General features: G+C 41.3%; 2 protein-coding genes across 9 annotated transcripts in view; one reads left to right on the forward strand and one right to left on the reverse strand.

Moving 5' to 3' along the window:
* CHLSN (cholesin) overlaps positions 1-18,975 on the forward strand; it is a 210,943-nt gene that overhangs the window by 101,934 nt on the left and 90,034 nt on the right. The window lies entirely within an intron of this gene.
* The window catches only part of GPR146 (G protein-coupled receptor 146), a 69,223-nt gene that overhangs the window by 10,758 nt on the left and 39,490 nt on the right, over positions 1-18,975 (reverse strand). For 2 of the 4 annotated variants that reach the window (XM_032794051.2, XM_032794053.2), the window contains one exon: positions 14,971-15,097. The gene's annotated coding sequence lies outside the window, so the exon portion shown is untranslated. Of the gene's footprint in view, positions 1-14,970; positions 15,195-18,975 lie in introns of those variants that run through there. The other 2 variants (XM_032794055.2, XM_075069200.1) reach the window with 1 other exon arrangement.

Here is an 18,975-nt window from a genome sequence, read left to right on the forward strand (position 1 = left end):
TTTAATTGACAGTATCAACCAAAAGCAAAATATTGCTTTGCTTCTTGCCTTCACTTACTTTATAGTTGTGCTGCAGATGCTTTAGTTTCCCTCATTGTTATTAGGGATTTATTCATCTGTATAGATCCTCTCTAAGCTAGATAGATAAACAGGGTTTCAGACAGTGATATTTTAAATTTTGATTATTTTTCATTTCACTTAAAAAAAAAAGTAAAGGTTCCTCCATGAGACACTGGAATTTTTGCTGTGTAAACTCAGTAAACCTTTTGTCTAGAAAATAATCTTTTGCTTAAACTATAGATTTATCATATGTGTGAAATCGCTAAGTAAACCAGGCTGTATGAGGTTTGATAACTCATTTTCACAAGTTAAAAATATTGACTGTCAGTCACATCTAACCAGTAAATTAATCATGTGTACTTTTAGGTCTAGGACTCTTGCACATTACTACCTGATCCTGCATTGTTTGGAGGTCTCTAAACTCCTGTTGGTGTTATAGGGATTGGAAAGAACAATATTGTATAATGGGAGTGAAGGTGCACAGCACCTTACTGAGCTGTGTAGAATTTCTTCAGATCAGTCTTAAGTGGAAAATAATTGTCAGAAGTGTTGCAATGATACTGTAACCCAACTTGATAGTTAATCAAGTGTTTTTGTATAGTACTTTGAGAATGTAAGTGCTAAGTATTGTTGATTGTAATTATGGTGCTTTCCCCCAGAATTACCAGTCACTAGTCCCGTGGTTCCCAAACATTTCATGCTGCACCCCTCTTTGAGCTGACTAGGGTGATGGGGTTGACTGCTGTCCCGAGGGGTGGGAGTCCCAGAGGAGGGAGTTGCAGAGCAAGCATGTCCCATGCTCGCCCCTCAGTGGCCACTCACTCAAATTTGGTGTAGCCAACTCCTCTTGGGGTGGCTGGGCGAAACCTGAGCAGCGCTGCACCAAGGGCCAGAAAGGGATCCGAGCTCAGCCAGTCACATGCAGGAGCTGCTTCAACTGGAACAGCATTTTGTTGGTCAAAGCGGGACAGTCTCCTGAGCTTCCTTGCACCCTTTCATAACCTCTGCTGGGGGCATGACCCACAGCTGGAAAACGCTGCAATAGTCACTTTTACTTTTAAAAATAAAAGTTTCTCTCCTAAAGGAGAGAAGACAGTGATTACCTTGGGTGCCACTACTGCCAAGCTGATAACCAGGAATCTCTTGAATATTTATTTTACACTCATACCATAGGGATTAACAGAATAATAGCTGGATGGACGTATAAGAAGGAACGGCTTAAAACTATATGGAAATATCTATATTCAGTAAAACACCTTCTATCAGTAAGGGCAATGAGGCCCTAGAACAGGGGTGGGCAAACTTTTTGGCACAAGGGCCACACTAGGGTTGCAAAACTGCCTCCCCAGCCTGGCTGCCACCCCCTATTTGCCCCCTCCCACTTCACACCCCCTGACTGCACCCCTCAGTACCCTCGACCCATCTAACCCCCCTCGCTCCTTGCCCCCTAACCACCCCCTCCCGGGACCCCACCCCTAACCACCCCTGGAATCTCACCCCATCCAACCCCCCTGCTCCCAGTCCCTTGACTGCCCCTAACTCCTTTCCACACCCCCGCCCCCTGACAGACCTCCGGGACTCCCATGCTTATCCAACCCCCCCCCGTCTCCTAACCACTCCGCCCCAAACCTCTGCCCTATCCAACTGCCCCTGTCCCCTAAATGCCTCCCCCGAGGGACTCCCCCTTTATCCAACCCCCCAGCCCTGGTCCCCTTACTGTCCGCTCAGAGCAGCATGTCTGGCAGCCACGCCACCCGGCCGGAGCTAGACATGTTGCCACTCTCCTTGGCAGGAGCATGCAACCTTGCCGCCCAGAATGCTGCCCGCGTAGCTGCATGGCTGCTGGGGAGGGGGGAGAGCAGGGGAGAGGCCGGGGGCTAGCCTCCCTGGTCGGGAGCTCGAGGGCCGGGCAGGACGGTCTTGCGGGCCAGCTGTGGCCCATAGGCCATAGTTTGCCCACTTCTGCCCTAGAAGCACAGATAAAATGCCTTTAGCATTAGTGCAGAGGAAAATGCTGCTTGATGCACAGTGTTGGGCTCTTCCAACCCTGTCGTTTATGATTATATGGTGCAGCTGATGATCAGTTTGACTGGTGAGGTACTTGTAATTGTTTGTATGATATAAGACTGGTAGTGTAAGGTAGTGAATTGAGTGCAGTATGAGAGAAGCAAAGAACAAATGACTCATTCACAAAATACTGTTGAATCTAACAATAGGTTTCAAAAATACAAGCAAAAAAGCCAGAGTTGGCCACAAGGTGGGACAGACTAATTTCTCCACAGCTCTTACAATCATAACTTTTTTGGCCCAATCTTTTGAAATGCTGAGCACCTTCAATTCACTGGTAAGATCTCATTTGGAATAATGCGTACAATTTTGGTCAGCCATGTTCAAGAAAGACACAATTAAATTGGAACAGTTGCAGAGAAGAGCTAGTAGGATGATTAGAGGAAGAGGATGGCCTATCCTATGAGAGGAGACTGGAAGATCTTGGTTTGTTTAATCTAGCAAAATTAAGGCTGAGTGAGAATGTGATTGCTCTCTATAAATACATTGGGGAGGAGGGGGAGACGGGAAATACCATGGGAGAGTAAAGAGCAGTTTAAGCTAAAGGACAATGTTGGCACAAGGACAAATGGATATAAACTGTCCATGAAGAGATTCTGTCTGGAATTAGAAGACGGTTTCTAACCATCAGAGGCGTACGGTTCTGGAACAGCCTCCAAATAGGAGTTGTGGAGGCAAACAACTTCACTTATTTAAAGAGAGAGCTGGACAAATTTATGGAGTGTGATTGTATGATGGAGTTACTTGTGATGGTAGGGGGTAGGACTCAGTAGGCCAGGGGCTCACTTCCAGTTTGTTTTATGTTCCTAAATGCTCATGATTCAAGGTTACAGCCAGCCACCTGCAGGGGTCAGGAAGAGATTCCCACTTCCCCACTAAGCATGCATGTTTGTTTTTAAATCTCCTTCCTCTGAAGCATCAAGGTTGGCCACTGCTGGAGATGGGACATTGGTCAGGATGGACCAGGGCTCTGAGGTAGCAGCAAGCATTCTCTTTGGCTGGTTCTTGCTCACATGCTCAGTGTCTGATAGCCAAATGTGTAATCGGGAAAGAATTTTCTGCTAGGTCAGATTAGCAGTTACCTTGGTTTAGGGGTGTGTTTTTTTATCTTCCTTTGCAGCATGAGGGTGTATGTCACTTGCCAGGATTATCTGGATATATCTCACTTAATCATTTCCCAGCCATTATGGGGTCCTCAGATACTGGTGCACCTCACTCAGCCTATACTACGAAAGGAGACTGGAAGAGCTTAGTTTGTTTAATGTAGCAAAATTAAGGCTGCGAGGGGATGTGATTGCTCTTTATAAATACATTGGGGGGGGAGATGGGAAATACCATGGGAGGGTGAAGAGCTGTTTAAGCTGTTGCAGAGACTAGTCTAGTCTCCTGTGAGCTGTAATACATTGGTCTAAAATCTGTTGTTGTGTTTCGTGTGTGGGTGCTGGGGGGTGTTGGTGGTATTTGATATACAGAAGGTCAAACTAGGTGATCTGGTGGTCTCCTTCTGGCTGTAAACTATGAGACCGACTCTGTGATACTTATTTATGTAACACTGCTGTATGTCTGACTCCAAAAGGAAAAGTATCTCAGAGTGAGTTTGTTTTATTCAGAAATGAATACCCATCAGAGCAGTGGTTCTCAAACTTTTGTACTGGTGACCCCTTTCACATAGCAAGCCCCTCATTACAACCCCCTTTATAAATTAAAAACACTTTTTTATCTATTTACCACCACTGTAAATGCTGGAGGCGAAGCGGGGTTTGGGGTGGAGGCTGGCAGTTCATGACCCTGTGTGACGTCTCGACCCCCAGTTTGAGAACCCCTGCATCAGAGGGTATATTCCTTTTCTTCTTTCGCTCTTGTATTCTTTATTTGGTCTGTTTCTCTTTCCTCCTCCCCTCCCAGCCCCCTTTTAAAATAAAATATGAGAACATTCAGATAAGCTCAGTAGAATGGAAGATTGCTTACAGGGGGGAAGACAAAAGGATTGATTAGTTTGGAAACCACAATAACAATTGCCAAAGGGCATGTTGCCGATTAAACTGCATTATCTCTGGGACTAACTGACAATGTGGTAGCAAACAGTAATCTGGAAAATCTTGAGAACTAAGCAGGGTTGGCAATTTCCCAGGAAAAACTAGTTTAGGACATGGTGCTGGTAAATATCAGCTTAAACTGGGACAGGGGAAAATGATTGCATCACTGCCCAGCAAGTTCTGCAAGCATAGAATGAATCTGTTCAGACTTTGGATATATCCATTCAAAACTGAGGAATAGGCTCAGTCTGTCCTCTACATCAAAGGTGGTCTTCTGCTACAGAATACTGCATGGCCAAATGGATCTGAATTGGTGGTCTACAACCCTGCATGCCTCTGATTGCTTAGTACTTCAAGCCTACAACTCTGCATTATTGTCATTTACACATAATCAGATGTTTTTGACTTTTATTCATATAATATTGAAAAACTGAAATATGAGTCATGACAGTTATAACTTCATTGAGAAAACATCATACCAAAATGTATACAGACATTCCAATATTCAGTATTATAATTACATATATAACTATGACATCCATTGCCGTTTAACTTTTTATTTTACAACCCTAAATTAATCTAGGAATCTACTGCCTTATGTAACCACAGTTTGAATATGTAACTAAAACTTAGTGTGGTAGTCATTAATGAAACAGTTTTTAAAATAGAAAATGCCTTAAACTGTGACTAATTCATTTTTCCCAAGGCAGTAAAAGCTATAATTTTACCTGGTAAAAAACACCATATCATGCCATCCCTAAAACTAAGCCAGGCCCTAGGCCAAATGCACATTTTGGGAGTTCCTGCCACCTGTGGAGCCCCCAATTTTATTGAACATTGAAGACCAAATCCCTCTGGTTTTTAAATATCAGAATAGAACCCCTAAACTGTAGGGGCTCCCATATCTCACTAAGCCAAGGCTCCACAATTCCTTTACCTAGCTCTGAGCCAATAAAAATCCAATATTTCATGCATAAAAACAGAGAAGACAACATGATTGAAAGGATACCATTCTGATCTCTTTCTGACTGCTGAGATCAAATCTTTGGCAGCCCACTCAACTTGAGGGTGCATATAGGAAAGTAGATTTCTGTTAATGAGTTTTACTCAAATAGCTTAGGCTAGGGAGAAAAGTGAGATCCTTACTTAAGAGCTTCTTCCTAAAGGAAGGCACTGCAACCTCTGCTCCTTTTTTTCCAGAAGGGTGAGGGGGAAGTTATATATTTTGGAACTGAAGGACACAAGTCTGTGTATTTTTGTTTCTTATATTTTTCCTTTCAGCAAAGAAACCCATGAGAGGAGAGCAGGGACAGGAAAAAGCCATTAGGTAAACCTGGTGAGATTCCCACATAGCATGCCTTCAGGAGGAGATGGGAGGGCTGTTTAAATTGTCTGGGGATGAGATATCCCAACATTATGGATTCTGTGGAGTTGTGGGGAATGATCCCAAATCCATGGCAGTAGAAGCCATCCAGTAGGGACATCTGCTCTCCAAATGACTTTGCTGGCGATTTATTTATTTACTTACATACTATTTGTCAAGATGGGTCCTGTAGGGGTTATGCTACCATTGGCAGCATCCCTTTGCAGCTGCTCAGTAGCAGCTGCTGCAGAGCTGACTCTATATGAATTAACTCCATCAAACACCATTACGTTTTATTAACTTGGCCATTGGCTGAGTAGGAGATGGTGTCAAGGAGTTCCCCACCCCCACCCAGGTAATGTGGGGTGAGAAGGAAGGGGGGAGAGCATGGGGGCCCCAGGCTGGGGCAGGGAGGAAACACGTGGGGAGGTCACGTGTTCCTACACCCCCAGTATGGTGGGGCACCAGTCATCTGTACCTTTCTGATTTGGATTTAACACTAAAACTCAATGGAGCCTAATGGTCCCTTCTGACCTTAAAGTCTATGATTCTATGTGGGGAGGCGACTGCCCATCCTCTTCCATTCAAAATGTCTGAGAGGTGTCCCCCTCACCCCAGTCTCCCCCACAAAAAAGAGCACACTCCAGACTTGAATACCTCAGATGCAACATGTCATTTTTGTGACATAACAATTTTTTGCAGCAAAACTGGAGATCCTTGGGGTTTATTTTTGTACAAATCTAAAGAAATCACACCAGTAATACAAGTTAAACAAAACCGGTGTTCATTAAAGTAAGCAATCTCTGCACAGTGAATACAGATACCCATCCAACAAGTCTGAACTTACTTAGTATGTGGAAATGGAAAAATATTTTTTTTATTCACAAAGTTTTATTGGATTTTATTTTCAAAACTGTCTTAAGAAAAAAAAAAAAGTATTGTAAAGTTTGTCACTTCTATAGTACTTACAGTATTTCCACACTGTATAGACCAACATAATTTATATCTTAAAGAGTAATAATGACTAGAAGCAGCGTAGAACAAGAAAACTAAACGAACTTCACATGATGACGACTTACGCAATAGCCTTTCCCAGAATAGGAACATTTGGAACACAAGAAGTGACCATTTAAATGTCAACATTGTTGATTACTTCACTCTTGATCATTTAACTTGAATATCCAGTCATTGCCATTATACTACCATCCCAATCCACCTGTCATGCCTTTTTGGGTGCTGCTTTTTCCCCAGACAGACATTTTCTCCAATGCAGTTACTCACCGTCAGTCCAAAATTCTGCAGTACATTGAAAACTAAGAAGAGGCAGCATAAAAGAAATGTACTTTACTATCAAGGTGAATAACAGAAAGGTTGCTGTATATCTTGTAGTGTTCATTTTCATATTTGGGTCAGTAAAAACTTCCATTTTTAAATTTAAATGAACCCACTGCAGAATTTCCTGTATGCTGCACCAGTATGTCACGTAAACTGTTTGCTGTGGAGCACTCCATATCTTCAACCTTAAAATACATGCATATGAAATTCAAAGCTGAACATAAAATCAAAGTTTCTTTTAATATGAAATACAGTGAACCTATAGACCTAACAAAGAAGCAGAGAAAGATAAGCAACTTAGAAAAGAATTAACTCTATAATGATGTGTTTAGCAGTTACTTCAACAGATTTAGGCCTGTTGATGAATTTGGCTTATTATATGTAATGGAACTATTTAGTCAAACAACTTACTCTGACTTCTTGAAAATAATGTACCATTTGGGTCATTACATATTAAAAACCAGAATCTTATTCTATGTATCAGTCATTGGGACCATTTGTTATCTGATTGACGTTTAAACTAACGCAGTTTTCGTCTTGTCTTGCAAACTCTTGCAGACCACAGAATGCCAGTGCATAAGAGTAGTTGTGATTGCTTTTAAGAGAAAATATTTTACCTTTTATGAAGCCAAAGCCAAAATAAGAATGGGAATGGGTACATCAAAATCGCAAAATACAAAGAAATACTAAGATACTATTTGTGAAAGCATAGAAAGTTACAAGACATTTCAGGATTAAAACCCTGAAATGTTTTTTCATCTGTAAAAGGAAGCTGATGAATCCTGTCCATGTAAAATATAGCATTCACACCTTTTTTTTATGGGGCAGCACAAGTGGCCAGATTTCAGAATCTCCGTCACACTTAAGAGTTACTTGTTGAGCAGGGGATGCAAGTTTGTATAATTTTTTGTGGTGCCTAGAATGGGTCCAAGTCCTGCATGCCCCCCCCCCACCTGCCTAAGGCTATGGGAGAGAGTTTGGGTGCGGAAGGGGTGTGGGCTCTGGGCTGGGGCAGGGGTTGGGGTGCAGGAGGGGGTTTGGGGAGCAGGCTCTGGGAGGGAATTTGGGTGTGGGAGGGATGAGGACTCAGAAGGATTTGGTGCTAGGTGTGGGCTGTATGAGGGGGCTCAGAGCAGAGAGTTGGGGTGCAGGAGGGGTGCGGGCTCTGGGGGGAGTTTGGGTGCGGAAGGGGTGTGGGCTCTGGGCTGGGGCAGGGGTTGGGGTGCAGGAGGGGGTTTGGGGAGCAGGCTCTGGGAGGGAATTTGGGTGTGGGAGGGATGAGGACTCAGAAGGATTTGGTGCTAGGTGTGGGCTGTGGGCTAGGGCAGGGGGTTGGGGTGTAGGAGAGGGTGCGGGCTCTGGGAGGGAGTTTAGGTGCAGGCCCTGGGAGGGGCTTTGGGTGAGGGAGTGAGTTTGGGTGCAGGAGGGGGTGCGGGGTTCAGGCTCTGGGAGGGAGTTTGGGTGTGAGAGGAGTCAAGGGTCGGGCTCTGGGAGAGAGTTTGATGCTGGAGGGGGCTCTGGGCTGGGGCAGGTGGTTGGGATGCAGGAGGGGGTGCTGGGGGCAGGGTCTGGGACTTTGGGTGTAAAGTGCAGGCTCTGGGCTGGGGCAGGAGTTTGGGGTGCGGGAGGGAGTGAGGGTTGCAGCGCTTATTTTGGGCAGTGCGGCTCCCAAAACAACTGGCGCACACACACCCCTCTGGGTGGGGGACCCAAGGGGTCTCCATGCTCGCTGCTACCCACAGGCACTGCCCCCTTAGCTCCCATTGGCCACAGCTGCCGGCCAGTGGGAGCTGCGGAGTCAGCAATTGGGGCGCTGGACGCTCCCCCCACAACCCAGGGTTCACAGGGACATGATGTGCCAGCCACTTCTTGGAGTGGCATGGAGCAAGGATGGGCAGGAAGCGCCTTAGGTCTGCTGTGCTTCTGGCCCATTTAAATCAACATTGCTACATTAAAGTAGCTCAACCCCTTGCAATCAGAGTTGACAAAAATTACTTCTATCCTGCCAAATTCAACCCTAGTGTGAGAAGCTGCAGGTCCAATAACTCTACTGAAATTACACCAGAATTAAATTTAGCCCCGTGAGTTGGCATGATGGAAACAGTTCTTTCTTAATACAATTTCCATTTTGTTAGATTCACCTGTGCTTAGAATTTGTGACAGGAAACACTGATGAAACTTGGCATTATTAAGCCATTTCCAGTAGATGTTCTGCTGCCAGTTGCAAAAACTGACAGGAGGTGCAGATGGCGGTTTTCCTGAAAACCATTATATTGTCCCACTTCCTATCGATAAAATAAGTGAAAGCTGACCTGGTGACTTAACCAGCAGTGCATTATACTGGCTCCATAGGAGATTCCTGTTGTGAAACAGACTCATTCTCCACCCTCAGCCTGCAGGGACGCAGCACTGAATAAAGGTTTCCAGGAACTGCACCAATACAAACAGTATTTCTTTTCCACGTAATGAGTATAGAAATTGGTAGATAACCAGTTTGATTTGGTTTAGGTCTGGAAGGAAAATTCAGCTGCTAGCTGAAGAAGTAGAATACCAATGATGAAATGACTCTAAAACTTACCATGTCTGTTGTATATAAAATTGTTGTCCTGTAAGTTGTCAAGTCTGAGCGTTTTGTTTAGGGCTTTGGTTTTTTGGACACTGAGTGATCTTTAATTTTGCCAGGTATCCAGAATATAGATACTATTAGCTGCCATTATGAGGTCAGTTGTGAATGTATTTATTTCACGTTATAATTCCAGCTGTGACTGAATACTATTTTAGTGTATTTAATTTTAATATTTTGGGAATGGGGTAACATTTTAATGCACATGCAAAAATAGCTGTTATTAGACTGTAAACTGTTTTGGGCAAGGGACTGTTGTTTTACTGTGAGCTTGATCCAAAACCCATTTAAGTCATGGGAGGATTCTTACTGATGTCAGAGAGCGTTGGATCAGGCTCTGTATGCCTATGTCTACCTGGACAGAATCCAGCCTGTTCTTATTGTAATATTTCATCCACTGCTACCTTGTTCTATTCAGCATGACGGTAGGTAGCTAAAAATGAACAGATATTTACTCTTTCATAGATCATCAAAAAAGCTACAATTTGGCAAAATCCAGTGTGTCATAGATCCTACAGATTGTCCCTTCCTGGACACTCAGGGGAGGGGAATCCAAGCCTCTGCCATTCCAAATCCCCAGGGTATTTCAAGCTCCTACATGCTGAACGGAGTCCAGCCACTGCCCCAATGTAAAGTCCCTAGGTACAATCTCAGAGCACAGTGCTTCTATCTGGCATCATTCTTGAGAGCTGGAACCAGCTGTCCAGCCACCTAGCCTCTCTGGGCATAGCACTGACCCTTCAGACACACTGCCCTCCCAGAACTCCACCCCCAAAATGTGAAACTTCTAGTTTACAATTTAATTCTCAGGGGCATGCAGTAGTTGTGAAGCAATACACACACACACTTTGACCAATGCTCTTTTATATTTAATCATGCAAAGCACGGAAGAGTACAGATCAGACAAAACAATAAAAACATCTTATACACAATGTTCCTTATTAGCTTACCCTTCCCTTGGGAGTCCATAGGGGGTGTGTGGAGGGGGTGGGGGGCTCTTCGGTATTCCTGCAGGCAGGCAAGCAGGTTCCTCCACTCCCTTGCCTACCCAGCCCCCTGCAAGCAGCCTCCCTCATCTTAATCAGTTGAAAATGGCCCTTGCTCCCAGTGCTGTGCTTTTATACACTGCTGCTGGGGTTACCTGCTTCTTTTGTTGTGCATTTTAGTAATTTTCCACTGCTCTCAATCCCCCTCTCCTTTCAGGCAAGAGGAGGATGTGTCTTTCCCCAGCTAGAACAAACCCATTGTCCGAAGGTGTTTAACTTTGAATAGCCCATCACTGAGTGCTGATCACTCACCATTGTCTCTGGACCTGGCAGAGAGATGACAACTCTGCTAACTCCTGGGGGATCCACATACATATAGGCTTTCCATTAGGGCTGTTGATTAATCGCAGTTAGCTCAGGCGATTAACTCAAAAAAATAAATCACAGTTAATCATAGTTTTAATCACACTGTTAAACAACAAAATACCAATTAAAATTTATTAAATATTTTGGATGTTTTTCTACATTTTCATGTATATTATATTCTGTGTTGTAACTGAAATCAAAATGTGTATTTTTATTACAAATATTTGCACTGTAAAAACGATAAAATAAATAGTATTTTTCAGTTCATCTTATACAAGTACTGTATTGCAATCTTTGTCATAGAAGTGCAACTTACAAACATAGAGTTTTTTTGTTATATAACTGCACTAAAAAACAAAACAATGTAAAACTTCAGAGCCTACAATTCCACTCAGTTCTTCTTCTTGTTCAGTCAATCGCTAAGACAAACAAGTTTGTTTACATTTACAGGACACAAAACTGCCTCCTTCTTATTTACGTCACCAGAAAGTGAGAAAAGGCATTTGCATGGCACTTTTGTAGCCGGCATTTACATGCCAGATATGCTAAACATTCATATGCCCCTTCATGCTTTGGCCACCATTCCAGAAGACATGCCTCCATGCTGATGACGCTGGTTAAAAAAAATGTGTTAATTAAATTTGTGACTGAACGACTTGGGGGAGAATTGTATGTCCCCTGCTCTGTTTTACTTGCATTCTGCCATATATTTCATGTTTCACCAGTCTCGGATGATGACCTAGCACATTTTGTTCATTTTAAGAACATTTTCACTGCAGATTTCACAAAACGCAAAGAAGGTACCAATGTGAGATTTCTAAAGATCACTACAGCACTCGACCCAAGGTTTAAGTATCTAAAGTGCCTTCCAAAATCTGAAAGTGATAAGGCATGCAGCATGCTTTCAGAAGTCTTAAAAGAGTAACATTCCGATGCGGAAACTACAGAACCCGAAACACCAAAAAAGAAAAATCAACCTTCTGCTGTTGGCAGCTGACTCAAAGATAATGAAAATGAACATGCATTGGTCCGCACTGCTTTGGATTGTTATTGAGCAGAACCCATCATCAGTATGGACGCATGTCCCCTAGAATGGTGTTTGAAGCATGAAGGGACATATAAATCTTTAGCACATGTGGCACGTAAATATCTTGCGACACTGGCTACAACAATGCCCTGAGAACGCCTGTTCTCACTTTCAGGTAGCATTGTAAACAAGAAGCAGGCAGTATTATCTCCTGCAAATGTAAGCAAACTTGTTTCTCTGAGCAATTGGCTGAACAAGAGGTAGGACTGAGTGGACTTGTAGGCTCTAAAATTTTACAGTGTTTTATTTTTGAATACAGTTTTTTTGTACATAATTCTAATTTGTAAATTCAACTTACATGATAAAGAGATTGCACTACAGTACTTGTATTAGGTGAATTGAAAAATACTATTTCTTTTGATTTTTTTACAGTGCAAATACTTGTAATCAAAAATAAATATAAAATGAGTACTGTATACTTTGTATTCCATGTTGTAATTGAACTCAATATATTTGAAAATGTAGAACACATCCAAAAATATTTAAATAAATGATATTCTATTATTGTTTAACAGTGCGATTAATTTTTTAAAATTGCTTGACAGCCATACTTTCCATATTACAATGTCATAATATCATTTATGAATAAGAAGTAGTACAGACAGAACCCCAGTTCATCACACCATTTTAATCAACTTTATAGACTTTAAGAAACTGTTCATTAGTGTCCACAGAGAGACCCTGTGAAATAGAAGGTATAGGACACCAGACAAGCTGATCAGCATAAAGGAGTATATATGATGGACCTAGATGCACAGTAAGATCAGATACAGCCTGGGTGAGTGGTTTGATATTGTGACTGGAGTTAAACAAGAGTGTTCGTTATCAAGAGTCCTCTTGGCATTAACAATAGACTAGGTAATCAAGTGATCATTGTAGACAGTGTCAAATGGGTTAGCGGAGATGAGTTACACAACCTTGACTTTGCCAATAGTATTGTTTTATTAAGTATGACATGGAACGACATAGTAGGGCCCTTACATCAGAGATAGAACAGAAAGAAGCAAAAATTGGATTGAAAGTAAAAGCTGAGGAAAAACTAAGTTTATGAAGGTAGGAAACTGGACCACAGATGGAAAGGTGTATGTGGCTGGAAGAGAAATTGAACAGAAAGAATTCTGCTATCTGGGGAGAGTGGTGACATTTGAAGGTGTCTGCAGTAAAGATATTCATATGAGATTAGGGAAAGGAAACACTACTTTGGAAGGATGGACAACATCTAGTCAAACAAAAGTCTCTACACTAAGCTAAAAATAAGATTATACCATGAGATTGTACTGAGCAAGCTGCTGTACAGAACAGAGACTAGTCGAATTTTCCTGTAAGTATTTCTGTGCTTTCTTGAATGCCACCCCATATGCATGGGGAAAGCTTTCCATAAAAATCCAGAAAGCCACTACATTATTCTTCCTTCTCTCTGAAAAACTCAGCTCTGCTGGGATGGCTACAAAACATTTGATAATGGCTAGGCAGTTGCCACCTATATTAATTGTCTCACTGTTATCTTGTTCTCTCTCCATCTATCTGCTGTATGTTTCGTTTCTCTCTCATATATTTAAACTCCAAGGTTTTGGGGCAGGGACCTTTCCGTTGTTTGTTTACAGTGCCTAGCACAAAGGGGCCATAAACCCGGATTGATGCTTCTACATACTACCCCAATACAAATATATAATAATGAAATGATCAGCAGTGAAATATATACCAGATCTTACAATTATATTGTAGTCTTTAGATTGACTAGTAATTAATTTATCACACAGCCAGGTTTTTTGCAATGGATGACAAATTGTTTTTACACAGCGCACGGATATAAAATATATATCCGTGCTGAACCACAGTTAGCAACAGGGACATGGGGACTAGAACATAAATTTAAGCATATGCAGGATTGGGGCCTATATTTAGCTTTTGCAAAATATGTACCATTCTCTTTTCCATTCCTTAAAGATCATTATTACAGATCAGAAACAGAAATTCAAAGGAATTATCTTATTCAAAATGTTTGATTGCCATTTTCCTTGGCTAATTAGGGGACCAATCCAACTTCCATTGATTTCAGTGGGAGACTTTTCTTTTGACTCTAATGTAAAATTGAATTGGGCCAACAGAGTGCATCACAAGAATGTTATGATGACAAAGGAAATAGCATTTTTGTCCCTTTTTTCTTAGTTCTTTGATTTATAAAGAGAATTCTAAAGTTCAACGGATAGTTAAAGCCCTAATGTACGCTGGGCCTAATTTCTGTTAGGTGCAATAAGAAAATACACACGGTGATAAGCATAGTATATATACTTAATCAGATAAAAAAAAGAGATAGTCAATATTTGAAATAGTTTATATTTGTTATTGCTGAAAGTACTAAACAAATCTGTATTGTGATGAAATTTCATTCTGGTACTTTCTACTGTAATACAGAGTAAATGAAAAAGCAGGTTAATAATTGGTTTGGTGATTAATTGGTTTTGTTTCTGAATGTAGTATATTGCAGTGTCTTTCAACTACTTTCCAATTATATTTCACAGTACAGTGTACCGTAGTTTTTGCTGTTGTAGCTGTGAATAAAATATTATGTAAAAAAAAGAACATTTTTTTCCCAGTAAGTATACTGGTTTTTCAGGGGATGTATTTTTTCTGTTTCGTTAAAAGAATAAACAAACAGACTAAATTATCTGCTGGTAGAACTCCATATTTAAAATAAACAATAAAAAATAAGGATATAATGAATTTCATCTTTTAAAATTGTACAAAAATGAAAAGAAACAATAGTTGAAAAATCAAGGTTAATACCATGGAAATGAATGAGGATTAATGTGCACACGAGAGTCTACTGTAGCATTTTCCTTTGAACAGTCCGTAATAAAAGCAGCAACATGCACACATTTGAAAAATATGGTTTCTCTTTTTAGAGGTGCACCATATAAGTTGCATGTTGTCTTCTAATGAAGAAACTATTCAGCTCCACAAAGTTGTGTTGTGTTACCTAAATTATTATGCAGGCTGCTTGAAAAATGAAAGCAAGCTACAATGTGAACTTGTCAAAAACTCACCCGGTAAGCAGGACCCTGTTGTTTGAGGTTGTAGCAACTGGGTTTCTTGATCGCAGACAGAAACATTTTGCTGGTATTGGAACCTTTTTCAGAATAAGTTCAGCAAAACCTCCGATGTCTCATTTCTCTATTAAGAATAAACAATAGCAGAGCTTAGAAAAAGAACGCTGACTCCACTGCACCACTCTTGTTAGTGTTACTGAACTCTGTATATACATGTGACTTCCCCCCACACTACACACACGTATGATCCTTTAAGCTTTAACTGCATGCTCTGATTGGCTGAGAGGTCTGTTACAAAAACAACCTCTCCACCGTGATATCTCTAAGTGATTAAGTCAGGAGGGTTAAGGAGCATTAATCATGGGGTCTGATCGCTACTCTGAGGCCTATTCTGTGTAACAGTGTGCACAATCATGTACACTTTTGTGGGGGGGGGGAGGGGGGTTAAAGTACATATTAAAAAGCATTATGCTGGTTTGAGAACTGTTAGACCTATAATACAATTACATAACATAAAGCAAATACTAAATGGATCCAGAGCATAACTAAGGTTAGGACTGAAAATAAGAGCCATTCTAATTTAGGGCAGTCTTTAAAACACATATAGTGGTTTATACCACTGTAATATGGCATGTTCTAGGAACATTTTCAGTCATTCAGCAAGAATATGGCATGATTTTAATAACAAGATTCACAAAGGAAGACTATATCAATTGCTCATTCAATGTTATAAACATTTTTTTATTTTAAGCTAATGAGATTTTAAGTGCCTAAATGAGTTGCATTTGAATAAAGAGTGTATTGTACATTGATTCCAATTATTTAGCTTGGATTCAGATGACCCTGAAATAATTTGCCTTTACTTCAGACCATAATGAGCAATTTAATTTATGTAGGTTCTCCTTCCTCCCCCAAGCAATAATCAGCAATGTGTAACACAACTTTTTATTAACAGAAGAAGGGAGTGATTCTCCTCCCATTGAAGTCAATGGGAAATTTGTATTTAATGCCAGTGGGAGTAAGATTGAGCCCAAAATGTATTTTTTCAGCTCTTGAAACCATTAGTTGCTTATTTTTATTCTTAAATTATCTTGTAAGATAAATCTTCAAAATACAAAAGACATTTAAATCAACCCAGAGTGAACAACTGAAAAGCAGAACTGTATATTGTTTAGCAGTATTTACAGGTAAACCACAATTGCCTAATGAAATAAAGTTGTGGCTTATTGAGGAGATTAGACATTAGAAAAGGTAAAAGAATGACGCCATCATTTCCCATTTATAATCTATAGAATAGTATAGTGGCTCTGGGAGCTCTGCTGTTGTTATGTCAGTCATAATTTCCATTATATGCTCTATTGTTAGTTGGCTGTTAAGTTCTTAGATAAGATGCACATTTTTTCCTCCAGAGTTGTATTTATATGGAGTAAGAAAGGTTCAGCACCTCTAGATGATGATTTTTCTATTGTTAAAATGGCTGGTACAATTTTATATTTATATATTAATTACACTTTTGGCAGTTAGCCCATTATGTGGATAGGATTTCATTTATTTTGTATTTTGAAACACACAAAAATTTGATCTATTGTGATTTACAGTTGAGAAAAGACCCAGGATGGTTGTCGGGATTATAAAATGTAATGTGAAATATGCTTTACTGGTGAAATTCTAAATTCATAAAACTCAGTCAATGGGCTTTGTGGCGACAACAAATGTAAGGGTTGAGGGATGCAATGGTTCTCTCCCCTCTATCCGTTAGCCAGACCACAAGTCTCCCTGGCATGTTTTATTCTACAGCTGGAATAGTGGCCACAGCTTGTATTGTAGGAGTCTCTCCACCTTGTGCCTCAGTTAAGGCAGGATCCTGTGTCCCATGCCCCAGTAATTCTCACTTTAGCCTGTTCGGAGCTCCTCTGAGGCTGCTTTGCACACGAAGGGCATGGCTACACTTGCAGATGTAGAGCGCTGTGAGTTAAACCAGCCTTTGTAGAGCACAGTAGGGAAAGCGCTGCAGTCTGTCCACACTAACAGCTTCAAGTGCACTGATGTGGCCACATTTGCAGCACTTGCAGCAGCATTGGGAGCGGTGCATTATGGGCAGCTATCCCAGCAGCAACATGCTTTTCAAATGGGGGGGAGTGGAGGGGGAGTGTGATAGGGAGTGTGTTGTGTGTATGTGGCGAGGGGAAAAAGAGTGGGTTTTTGGGGTGCTGAGTTTGTCAGCATGCTGTCTTGCAAGTTCAGACCCCCCTGCCCCCTCCCGCCTCTCTCACTCACTCAAAGCAAACAGTAAATGTTTGCTTTTTTTCAGAGCTGATAAGCAGCCGGCTTCACCGAAACAGAGCTTTGAAAGGGCATTTCCGCGTTCCTGCAGCCGATTTCACAACAATGACAAGAGTGGCGACTTGACTTAAGGGGACTATGGGACGTTTCCAGAGGCTGATCACAGTGCAGTAACGCAACACTTCGTTCATGCTGGCACCACGGTACTCCAGCGGGGGCGTAGCAAACGCTATTCCACTCACCAAGGTGGAGTACCAGCAGCACTTTAGCTGCAGAGTCAGAGCGTTCTACGTGCCTTGCCAGCATGGACGGGGAGTGAGCTAGGGCGCTCGTGGCTGCTTTGTGGCACTGTAACTCGCAATTGCATCTAAGGCCTAAGGGTACATCTACACTTCAACAAAAAATCCTGGCAGAGCATCTCAGAGCTCAGGTAAAGTGACTCAGGCTTGTACTCCGAGGCTAAAAATAGCAGTGTAGGTTCTGAAACCCAGGAGAGAGTCTCAGAGCCAGAGTTCCAACCTGAGCAGGAACATCCACACTGCTATTTTTAGCCTCGTAGCACACCCAAATCAGTTGACCCATGGTCTGAGACTTGCTGTTAACAGGGGCTTCTTTTGCCCTGTAGACGTACCCTCAGAGCCCAGGTCTGCAGACTTGGGTTCATACTACAAAGCTTAAAATAGCAGCATAGACATCCCCACCACCACTTGCTGAGTTTCCGAACCCAAGCTCCAACCCATGGGGGAAGGTCTTCACTGCTATTTTTAGCTCCATAGCATGAACTCAAGTCTGTAGACCCAGGCTCTGACTCACCGTCACGGGTTTTTTTGCAGGGTAAATGTACCCTAACATACCCCTGATCCCCACCCCCATCTCCACCAAGCAGAAGCATTACAGGGCTTGAGTGGTTCTTAGAGCTTTGTGGACCCTCATCAGCATAAATTTCACCCTTAATTTCTAGAAATACTATCAGTCAAACACACAATTTTGTTGATGTTCGCTTGAGTAATATTAAAGTATGAGATATAACAGTGCCGTTGGTATAGTCCCCTGTGACGATTCCATAAAGCTGTTGCATGTTTTTAGTTAGAAGTAATGTGGATAGCATAAAAGTCTTATTTGATTAGAGCAGAACCTCGACTACCAAGTGCATTGTAATGGCTCAAATGAAGCTGAAGTCATTGAATGGTTCAAATGAAGTCATTTCTGGAGTATCAGCAGACCTGATATAGTCAGTGGAAAAGTCAGGTGTGTAATCTGTATACAAATGTTAAATAATAAAAACAATCTTGTATGGACTTTGGTTTTGTTCATGCAAGTATGATAAATAAACTTCAAACATTAGGTTTTTAAGGAATGTTTAATAATCTATATAATACAATAGCCGATATCTGCTGAGTTAGGTTAAAAATGACTAAATCAGTTGAATTCATCAGCAGACTAACGAAAAACTAGGGCTTAGTTTTTAATATTTTTGTGGTGGTTGCAATATAACTTTATATTTACTCAGGTGCATGTGTTGAAATACATTACATTTTCATTGACCTGTGTAACATTAGTAAATTAGTGGATATCCAATAGTGTCATTGCTACATGTGTATAACGTGTACAAACATCAATGGGAGTTATTGACACGTATGGAAAGCTAAATGGAAGTACTTCTCAATAGTGTTCATGCTCTTAGTTGATATTTATCTAATTTTTCCAATATAATATCTT

This window comes from Chelonoidis abingdonii, chromosome 9 (genome assembly GCF_003597395.2).
Source record: "Chelonoidis abingdonii isolate Lonesome George chromosome 9, CheloAbing_2.0, whole genome shotgun sequence".
Taxonomy (NCBI): domain Eukaryota; kingdom Metazoa; phylum Chordata; order Testudines; family Testudinidae; genus Chelonoidis; species Chelonoidis abingdonii.